We start from the raw sequence: 10,293 nt of genomic DNA, 5'->3' as shown, positions 1-10,293 counted from the left end.
GGGTACTGGGGATCGAACGCAGGACCTTGTGCTTTCAAAGCAGGTGGCAGAACCACTAAGCTAAAATCCCAACACTATTTCTACTCTATTAAGGCACTGGTAAGCACTATGGAGACCTGGAAGATCTCTGTGCCCTGCAGGAGTTCATCGCCTAGGAGGTAGCGTAAAGGAAGTCTTTCATTGCCTGGGAGTTTTCCCTGACCCCAGGCTAACTGGGAGGAAGGCCACAGCACAGCACTGACCTTTGAAGAAAGCTGGGGCGAGAGCCTGTCTCTAGTCTCAGGGTCAGGAGGCTCCTCATCCTCGCGAGACACCTGTGGGGAGGGCAGGGTGACAAATGCCTCAGTTTCCCCTGACCTGGACCTTTGTAATAAATCCACCTTAGGCCTGTGTATCTCATACGAAGGCTGGCACACAGCAGGGGCTCAGGATTTCAGTGAGGCTGAGACAGGAGGATCACAAGTTTAAGCCCAGTCTGGGCAACTGAGTGAGACTAAGTCTGGGGTGGGGAGGAAAGGCCTCATGTGGTGGTGCACACCTGTAATCCAGCCGTCAGGAGGCTAAGGGTGTATAAAGTGATATTACTATTGCAGGCCTCATAGGATCTTGTGAAGGTTTCAACCACATAATGGATCAGGCACATGGAGAGCAAGCAGCCGTGGCTGTCATCATCGTTTTTATTAGAAACAATTAGGGGGGCAGGGAATTTAGCTCAGTGGTTCCACCTCTGGCCTCATAAGCGCAAGGTCCTGAGTTCGATCACTGTTACAAAAACAAACAAACAAAACAATTAAAAATCACTATGGCCTTGTGATCTTTTGTTACCAGTGGGGATTTCTCCTCCTGCTGAGGGGACGAAGAAAGCCAGAGACATCAGCATTTGAAGCCTGCGACAGTCGTGAATGGTGCTCATGAATGGTGTCACTGCCCGATGCCTTCTGTGAGCATCTGACCGAAGACTCACATTGATCGTGCTGACTGGCTGGGAGAGAAAACAGTCCCGGTCATCAGCACAAGCCTGTGGGCCAGGGTGATTCGGACACTGCTTGGTGTCTGTCACTGCGGTCCTTACTTTATCCTGGTACGCTACCCTGCAAAAGGGAAGAGAAACACTACCTGCTTATCAACGAGAATTCCTCGCTTTCCAAGAACACCTTCAAAGAGCTGAACACAGAATCTCCCAGCTCTCTTCCGAGTTAGGCACTGCCCTGCAACATTTCCGGTGTGTAGGAGCAGAAGCAGCTGCTTGTGAAGTGAGGATGCACTGAATCAATGTTCAGATATAACCCTACAGCTGCTGGAGTTAACAAGCAAAACTTCTCTTCTTCAAGGGCGAAGTATTTGTTATCATTTGCCTGACTTACTGCAAAATGAAGGAAGCCCTCAGCCTGCCTGCAGATTGGCAGTGGGAGGAATGGAGTTTCCGTACTGAAGGGAATTCCCACAGTGGAGAGAGAAGGTAACTGATCTCGCAGAAACTCTCTGTTCCCTTATCGGTAATCTGCATCCTGAAGAGGAGGTGGCCTGTGTTATAGTGGTCTCCCTAGGAGAGACAGATACTGATTGTCAGGAAAAGGGCGTGTTTTGCATTCAGTGAGGAATGGAGGGTTCTACAGGTTCCCCAGCTGGGCTTCATGGGTAAGATGTTCCAGGCGCCGGATCTCACTTTGATCGTGGAGTTCATGTTTGCGTTCCACAAGGAGAAGCCCATCCTCTGCTCCTGGACCACGTCTTCTGGGTGAAAGTCTGCAACTGCGAGCAAGGTGCAAAATGTGAAACAGAAAGCAAACCTGTGAATTCGCTTCAGACCTTCCCTTTCCAACATGCTGGTCTCCATTCATCACTGCCGGGAAAAGTCAGAAACTCAGAGCTGAAGGTTACAGGAGACAATGACTTCTTAAAAATCCATGCAAATCCATCTGTGGAGGTATCAACTTCCTTGACGGTTTACCAGGGCCACACAGTGGAAAAACTTGTGGGGGAAGCTTTCTTCTGGGCCATAACCCCACATGCTGGAGACCACATCTCCTTTAAATCTAAGTCGGGCCAGGGATTTAGCTCAGTGGTGCCTGTCTCGAAAGTGCAAGGTCCCGAGTAGATAAATCTGATAAGCCAGTCCGTGTAGAAAGTTATTTGTTCCATCACAGCAGACAGGAGCACCCAGGAAGCATCCTGCCGAACACCACTGTGGCTTGGCAAGAAGCGGGGAAACCAAAGACAAATGGTCGGAAGACGGCTCTCTCAGGAGAGGAGAATTTGAGAACGCTGTGGCAGAAGGAACAGCGGACTCCAGCCTAAACCCCACTGCAGCCTTTCAACTTTTGGAATTCAGAATTCTGCCATTCTTAATGAGATTCACATATTAAAAAAGAAAAATCACCCAATGACCATCTAAGAAATCAACACATTTTCCCTCTGAACCTGTCCAAGATAATTTAACATGCATTGTAATTTGAACATTGACTCTTGTGAAAGCTACCACAGAGGAGACGATTGTCATTTCCATTTGGAAAGTGAATCATCCATGGGTAATTGTATTCACTTGAAATTACACTGTCCTCCAATTTTAATTTGACTCAAACATTCTACAACTGTAACAGCCTTGCCGGGTGTGGTGGCGCACGCCTGTAATCCCAGCACTCCGGAGGCTGAGGCAGGAGGATCGCTGTGAGTTTGAGACCTGCCTGGGCTACACAGAGAGTTCCAAGACAGTCTCAACTACATAGTGAGACCCTGTCTAAAAAAACAAACAAACAAAAAAAAACTAAAAAAAAAAAAACCCCCCAAACAAAAACCAGCCTGTTAATATGACCACTACTATTTTGGTATTATACTAAGATTTGTACATATTGTTACATTTCTTAAATTTGAAAAAAAAAATGGGAAATACATTTTATGAAGGGGTACTTTTTAAGCTCACGAGGCTGAGGCAGGAGGACTGCTGTGAGTTTGAGGCCAGCCTGAGGAGCATAGTGAGACCCTGTCTCAATGAATGAATGAGTGAATGAATGAATGGTGTGAGATGGAGCTCAGTGCAAAGGTGCTGGGTTCAGTCTTCACACTGCAACAAACCAAACCAATGAAACACACCGTGAAAAATAAATATCAGAGCTACAGTACTTGTTGTATCTGGCTGCAGGGGCTTTAGCTCAGTGACAGAGCAACTGCCTAGCATGAGTAGGGCTCTGGATTCCACTCCTACTACCGGAAAAAAATCTGGGTCACCGAAAGGGACAAAAGGGCACAGGTGCAGACCACAACCTGCAGTGCACGCTGAAGTTTATTGTAGTAAACAGGAAAAAATGGACCAAGCTTAAAGAACAGACCTCTGAGATGCTAGGGAACCAAGAAACCTACTAATCCAATGCTTTTGGGGGGGCGTACCGGAGAATTGAACCTAGGACTTTCACACTGAGCTACATTCCCAGCCCTTTTAAATTATGTTTTATTTTGAGACAAGGTCTCATTGTCACGAAGTTTCCCAGGTTAGGCTCAAACCTGGCCACTCTCCTGCCTCAGCCTCAGAATGCTGGGATTACAGGTGTGTACTGCTGTTAGGTAACTTTTCTTAATTTTTAAGTAAAATTTTATTATATCTTCACTTTATTTTTGAGACAGGGTCTTGCTATGCAGTTTAGGTTGGCTTTGAACTCACTATGTAGCCAGGCTGTCCTGGAACTTGCAGCGATCCTATTGCCTCAGCCTCCCCAGTGCTGGGATTACAAGTGTGCGCCACCATGTCCAGATATATATTCACTTTAGAAAGTGTTTCTTCTGTACCTTTCTTCCTTCTTAAACATTCATTTATAGGACTAATTTTAATTAGCAACAAATGAAGTCCCAGTGGCAAAGTAATCTCTTCAAGGATGTTCAGCAACTCCTAAGCAGGCCAGGCTACAAGCTGTGCATCTTCCCTCCAATACCATTTCGGTGTAGTCATAGCCCTGCCGCACTGAAACAATGTTCAACCGGGAAATAAAGGAAGACATAATATAGATTTTTGTTTTGGTACTGGGGATCGAACTCAGGACCTTTCGCTTGTGAGGCAGGTGGTGGCACCACTGAACTAAATCCCAAGCCCAATAGAATAGCTTTTGATATTAGGTTTATTTAAATCTTAAATTCTGAGTTTTTTTTGGTTTTGTTTTGTTTTTTGAGACAGTGTCTTACTATGTAGTTGAGACTAACCTGGAACTACGTGGCCCAGGCCGGTCTCGAACTCACAGGTATCCTCCTGCCTCAGCCACCTGAGTGCTGGGTTCTAGGCGTGCGCCACCATGCCTGGCTTCTGAGGTTTTCTTTTTGAGACAGGGTCTTGCTATGAAATTCAGATTCAGGCTAGCACTGAACTCAAATTTAAGGTAACCTTCCTGCCTCAGCTTTCTAAATGCTGGGATTATAGGCATGGATCACTTTGTCCAGGTAAAATGTCAATTCTTGTAGTCATGGCAGAGTGTAGTTTGACATGTTGTTATCTGATGCTAAAATAAGTTCTGCGCTCCCTCTTATTGCCCTGCTGATTTATAAAATGGAAGTCTAGAATGCAGAAGACTTTTGCTTCATTCTTATGCACCTGCTGGCTCAGAATCCTTTCATTCAACTGTGTACTGAGGAAAATTCAAAACGCAGGTTTTGACTTGAAGATGTCATTAAACACATTCTATCTTCTTTTGGTTTTTGGATATTAATTTTGATATGAACTCTGTGATAAAAATGGAAAGACTAGCACTTTTGCCTGATGGGTATGGAATGGCTCTATCACGAGGTATGCATTTAACTCTCGTGTTTCCTATTCTACGGTATCAATTTGCACCCAAGACTTCTCCTCAGTCGCCATCTGTCTGAGTCTATGCTTTGGTGTACTGCTGGGGATGGAGAACGGAAAACGGTAGCTCCCAGGTTTTCCTGCAGCTAGGGCTCAAGCTGTAGATTATGAGGGATCCATAAATGGCCAAGAGGCTGCAGAAGTGGAGGCCAGGCAGGGTCCTCTCCCGGCCACTCTGTTGTCATGGGAGACCTTGGCCTTGGTCTGCAGTGGCCACCAGTGCCCCAGCTTGAGTTCCACGGCTGCTGGAGGTTGCTGAGGTAGAGTCAGGAGCAGCAGCTCTGGAGTCCAGGTGACAGGCAGCCAGTGTGTTCTTCAAGTCGCAGCTGTCTAGCCTGGACACCTCACTCTTTGGTGAGTGGTGGCGACTCCAGGAGTCTCCTCTGTACAGGCACTCCTGGAATATAAGTGACCCTGTTCCACCAGGACTCAGGAGTCCATAAGCACCCAAGTCCCTGGATTAAAGCCTTCTACACAAGGTGATTTCCTTTGGACTGAAACCAACCACGGCAGATGACACCTCACTGAGCAGCCATGAGTGCATTGTACCTTCTGGTCTTCTACCAGCTACTCCGTACCCGTCTTCCCTTTTCTTTCCATAAATTTCAAATGCAGGGTAACCTCTTGCCTCCTCTCTAGTATCCTATGGTCTTGTAGGTATTTCTTAGTCCCCCAGTGACAAAAGGAACTCATGACTACCATTGTTTTAGGAGGGCAGCGGCCAGGGCTCCTGGAGGCTGAGGAGTTTCCTAAGGCCCAGGGTGCTTTCTGACTTAGTATCCAAAATTCTCACCAACTAAGTAACCCACCCAGAGCTGGCAGAATAGCTGACAGTGCTTGCTTAGCTTTCGAAAGCTCCTGGTTTCATCCTCAGAGTCATAAATAATAACAGATAACCACTTTACATCTTGGGGCTGTGGATATGTGACTAGTAACAACAGGAGTGCCAGGTGTGGTGGCCCTTGGGAGGCTGAGGCAGGAGGACTGCACAGGGTTTGAGGCCAGTCTGGGCTATGTAGCAAAACCCAGTCTCAAAACAAAAAACAAAAAACCGAAATGAACAACTCCCCCCAATATCAACAAAAACAGGAGTCTATTGGAGCGTAATTCCTTTTTTGTTGTTGCTTTTTGGTACCAGGGACTGAACACAGATCCTCGCACTTGCAAGGCAGGCGGTGGAACCACTGACAGATTCGCCAGCCCCTACTTCTTCTTTAGATTTGGTACTGGGCTGTGGATTGTCAGTACCCCGCCACTGGTAATTTCTGCTTTGGCTGATTAGGTATAATCAAAGGGAAGTGACAGCACTATAAGGATATGAATTATTGACCTAAAATAATTTTACATGCTTATTCAACATCATTAGCAACAGACTGCACTCTTTCCTAAACACTTCTTAAACTTCTGGAAAATTTTAGTATCTCTCTCCTCGTTTGGGATAAGCAACATCTCTTATCAAGCTTGAATTATTTATAGACTAGTAATCATTTGCCTGTGGTATTTTCTTATTGTAAATAATAAATCTGCCACTTTTCTTGTTTCTCACTTACCCTAAAGATACCAATGAGCAGTATGGCATGCACTCTGGCAAGTCATCTGCTCTAGAGGGTCCCAGAAAGCCATAAAAAGACAGGATCCCTTTGGATAAGCAGAAAATGCCTTTGGCAGAATCTTCTTCTTTTTTTTTTTGGTGCAGGGGATTGAACTCAGGACCTTGCACTTGCGAGGGAGGCAGTGGCACCACTGAGCTAAATCCCCTGCCAGGCAGAATCTTGACCAATAAGCCTCTCAGTCCCAGAGTGGGACACTACTTAAGTGGACAGTTTGGCACTGTTCTCTCAAGTTTGGAGCACAGGGTTTATAGACAAGGTATTGCTAAAAACGAGCAGGAAAAACAACTGAAACGGAACAAGTGTACATGCACACTGGGGAGCAAAGGATTCCACAACTGACACAGTATAAATCAGTTTTCTCAGAACTCTCAAATTCCAAGTTCCTCCTCAACTGTAATCTCACACTGTAGGTAAAATGTGTTCTAAGTTTTCACTAATCTGATCTTTTTCCTTCTGCTTTACCTATCTTTTCTCTACCTTTCTAAAGGTAGGCAGAGGGGCAAACTGCTTTCAAATTTTAAAGGCCTCTGGGTGCTAAAAGAGACAGGCCAGGTGTGGTGACACACATCTGTAATCTCAGCACTGGGGAGGCTGAGGCAGGAGGATGGTTGTGAGTTTGAAGCCAGCCTGGACCACAAGGCAAGACCCTATCTCAAAGAACAAAAATAAAGCAAAAAGAGACCATGACAGCATTTTCTCAGGTTCGTAGTAGGGTAGCTGGTCTGGGAAACAGGTCCACTTTGGAATTTACAGCTGAATCAACCCTGCAGTAAGTGTGAAACATTTTTCAGGGTCCTAAATTTAGCACAGCTATGGGGGTAGGTGTGCACTTGGGTTGAACCCAGGCCCTTTGCAATGAACTTCCTAGCCCATTTTTGTTTTTTTGTTTCTTGCGATAGTCTCACTAAATCACTGTTTAGGCTCAAACTCGGGGTCCATCTTAGCCTCCCACACTCCAGGGATTACAGGTGTGGACCTCAAACCTAGAGTCACAAAACATATCCTAAAACATATTCTAAATGTGGTATCTTCAGTTTTTTTTTTAAAGACAGGGTCTCACTATGTAGTTGAGACTGACCTGGAACTCACTATGTAGCCCAGACTGGTCTTGGAACTCACTGTGATCCTCCTGCCTCAGCCTCCCGAGTGCTGGGATTACAGTTGTGCACCACCACGCCCGGCTAATCTGGTATTTTTAGAATGTCCACAGCTAACTCCCACCTCTGCACTGAGGACTAAACCCACCTTCTTCGAGGCAGATCGCCTTAAATTGTCCTCCGTGGATGTTGGGCATACTTTATAAAAGGTTTGGTTTGGTTCAGCTCAGCAGCTGACCACCTACAACGTATCCCACACTGCGTGGCATTGTACATACCGCAGTAAAACTCAGTTCTTACCCAGGAAAGCCCATGAATAGCGCTCTTCCATCACATAATTCTGCAGTTCTCTTGGCCTCCATCCAGTCTCCAATTATGCGTATGGTTTCTATGACGAGCTACCTGCTTGAAGACTACGACCCGCTGTCAATTTAGCCCTTTCATATTACAGCCTCGGCTTTCCATCCTCTATAGAGAGGGATAAATCCCTGTCTTTCCTTTCCTCCGTCTCACTTAATACCTTAGCTGGCATTGGAAGCGGGAAGTCTGGGGCTAAAGGCTCCTGAGAGTCCATGAGAGTCGGCTCCGCAGGGACAGAGCGCGCCCTGGGCGGAGCAAACAGGAAACCATCGATCTCTCGCAGGAAATGACCTGGTGCGCGGGCTACAAAGGAGCCGCGGATTTCCCTTGTTTTCCCGCAGTTCCTTCTACACTCATTTCCGGGTTTCAATCAACGCAGTCCTCCCTGACAGTAACACCGCCTGGCTGGCTATCCCCGTCCCACCCTAGACGTCATCCATGAGTTTGGCCAATAGGCTTTTCCCTTTGGTGGCCATCTTTCGGTCCGGTTTTACGTCACTGCCAACCTCAGCCAATCATCAGCTGGAGTAGGAGGTACCAAAATAATCTTCACAATACTCTACACTTCCTCCTAAATGGCCACCCTTGTCCGCGTCCTCCCGTGATAGATTACCCATGTAACCAATCACTGGGTAACATCGGGCCCAGCCCATCCTAAGCACAGCCAATTAACATGAAGGTTGGGGCATTGGGGCGGAGAATGGAAAACTTGCCCCTCTTTTGGACATGATTTGAGGAGGTGCGTCCGAAGCCAGTGAAGTTGCAACTTTCTCTGAACCGTCGCTGCATCCCTTACCGAATATCTCTCAGGCCCAGCTCTGCCCCACCTCGACCCCGCCCCAAGATGGGGCCCAGGGTTCACATTCCATCCCGCCAACGTTTCAGGGGAGCTCATCCCCATCGCTGAAGTCCTCCAGGAAAAGGACCCAAGACCGAGGCCGGAGCTTCATATGCCGCTGCCCGGCCGGCACAGCGGGGCAGCAGAGACCCTCGGCTTCGGCGCCAATCTTTCCATTCAGCGCGCCTCTCCTCCTCCACGTTCCCGGGCCTAGGCTGACACGGGGGTAGGAGGAGCCACAGCCTGCTCCGCGCTGGGAGGGGCTGAAGCTACTTAAGGTGGAACCGCAGCTGGAGTGGCCTGGCGTTCCCAGCCTCTTTCCTCATGGTTTCTGTCCCTGCTCCGAGCCTTGTTTCCAGTCTTGTGTTTTAGGGAGTTAATCAGATCGGACAGCGAATATAAAATGAAACGCAGAAAACTTCAAATAATAAAAAGCTAGTGCCGGAGTGCACAACGCCTGCAGTCCCAGCACTCTGGAGGCTGAGGCAGGAGGATCACTGTGAGTTCAAGGCCAGTCTGAATTACACAGGCAGACCCTGTTAAAAAAACAAAAATTCTACTATTCATGTAAGCTATGTGTGAGTTTTGTCAATATCCCTAAGTGCTAATTTCCCAACTGTAAGAGGTATAGTAACAGTGCTTTACAGACTGCGTCGAGAATCAGAGGAGATAACACTTGTGAATTGCTCGACCTTAACGTCTGACACATTAGAAACGTCACGTTATTCTATGTGCACATAAAGAAGTTATAGTAGCTGGGCATTTAGCTCAATGGTGCCACCGCCTGCCTCGGAAGGGGAAGGTCCCGAGTTCGATCCCTGGCACCAGGAAAATAAAGAATAAATAAAAAAGTAATGTTATAGTAGCCTACTACATGGGCCAGAAGAGAAGACTTTACCACCTAAAGATGAATCTTAATCATGGGGCACGAATCCTGAGAATGTAGCTTTTTGAGGAACTAAAATATTAAATGAAAGATCTTTTTTTGCCTTCATGTTACATGAGAGAGATTAAGTAGTTTGAGAACAGCTGTGTTAGCAGAGGATGAAATACCTTAGCATCTACTATAGGCCCTGTCTCTGCGCCGTGACAACACTTCACTCTGGCCTTAGGACAGGCGTCTTCCAAGCGAACTGAACAATAGGCATGTCTTGTCCACGCTGAACACCTCACTGTTAGAAAAGTCTCTTTCACTTACCCCACAGGTGTGCAGAACTGGTGTAGGGACGGGGTGTGGGGGGAGACCGTCCCAGGCCCTCGGGAGCAGGTCCTGACCTCCAGGCTGCTCTCGGGGACCATGGTAACTTCGCCCCAATGCCCAGGGTCCTTTATGAACTTTGCGAGAGAAAAGAAGCCCATTCAGGCCATCTCTGGGAAAGCAGAGGGAGCCCTTCGGCAGAGGAACTCAGCAGATCCGAACTGCGGACAGTGTGTGTGGGGGGGGGCCGCTGCGGGCCGGCCCTGTCTCCCCCGGCCCCACTCCTCCTCTCCATCCTTCGCGTCCCGATCCTCCCTGTCCCCGCTCCTCCCGGTCCTGCTCCTCCCCGTCCCGCGCCTCCT

The 10,293-nt window shown here is 47.6% G+C and overlaps 1 pseudogene; it reads left to right on the top strand.

The window, feature by feature from the left end:
* Positions 1 to 1,034: 1,034 nt before the first annotated feature.
* On the top strand, positions 1,035 to 1,597 carry LOC104850755 (annotated as a pseudogene).
* The last annotated feature ends 8,696 nt before the right edge of the window (positions 1,598 to 10,293 follow it).

The sequence above is a fragment of the Fukomys damarensis genome, unplaced genomic scaffold (genome assembly GCF_012274545.1).
Source record: "Fukomys damarensis isolate Sample0158 unplaced genomic scaffold, DMR_v1.0_HiC HiC_scaffold_19, whole genome shotgun sequence".
NCBI classification, from domain to species: Eukaryota; Metazoa; Chordata; class Mammalia; order Rodentia; family Bathyergidae; genus Fukomys; species Fukomys damarensis.
Note: the sequence above shows the minus strand (reverse complement) of the source record. Positions and strands in the feature narration are given on the sequence as shown.